Below are 733 nucleotides of genomic sequence, written 5' to 3' on the forward strand. Positions count from 1 at the left end.
GACACTATATTTATCATACAGTTTAACCTAACCTGAAATCCCCACCTACCCACCATCACCTGCCCATCCACCCATCCACTTCTCCCACCACCCATCCACCCATCCACTTCTCCCACCACCCATCCACCCACACAATCCTATCGTCACCCATCCAGCCACCCAATCCTCCACAACTCCACCTCGTCTGATATGTATTGACGGAGGCAAGCATAACCACATCCCTAATAGCCGCGTCCCGATTAGTGACGCGTCCCCTTAAAAACTCCCTTCCCAATAACCCAGTTGTAGATTCATCCTTCGCTCCGATATACACAAAAATTGGCCCTTCCAATATCATGTCGTGAATAACTAAATTCTACTACGACTGAACGTGCCCTCCATCCCTCCCTCCCTCCCTCCATCACTTCCGCTGACTCTCCATCATCGTCCATCCCTCCATCTTCCCATCCTTCCACACTGCCCTCACGCCACACGAAAAAAAAGAAGAAAAAATGAAAAAAAATGTCTAAAAAAATCTTATGTCCACTATGATAGCAGTCGGTGAATATTTATAACGTCACTGGGACAAGGGTCGAGCGAGTAGGAAACATCATATGTGTCATTATGGCTGGCAAACACCATCAACCTGTCAAGGGCCTGTCAAGAGTCTGCCAGTCTCGCCCCCACGGTCAAGTGAGCCGGACTTTTGCCAGAGTTTTTGACTGATTTGCCTCGGAGAGATGGGCGGACAGAG

Source organism: Homarus americanus, unplaced genomic scaffold (assembly GCF_018991925.1).
Source record: "Homarus americanus isolate GMGI-L3 unplaced genomic scaffold, GMGI_Hamer_2.0 scaffold50608, whole genome shotgun sequence".
NCBI lineage: Eukaryota > Metazoa > Arthropoda > Malacostraca > Decapoda > Nephropidae > Homarus > Homarus americanus.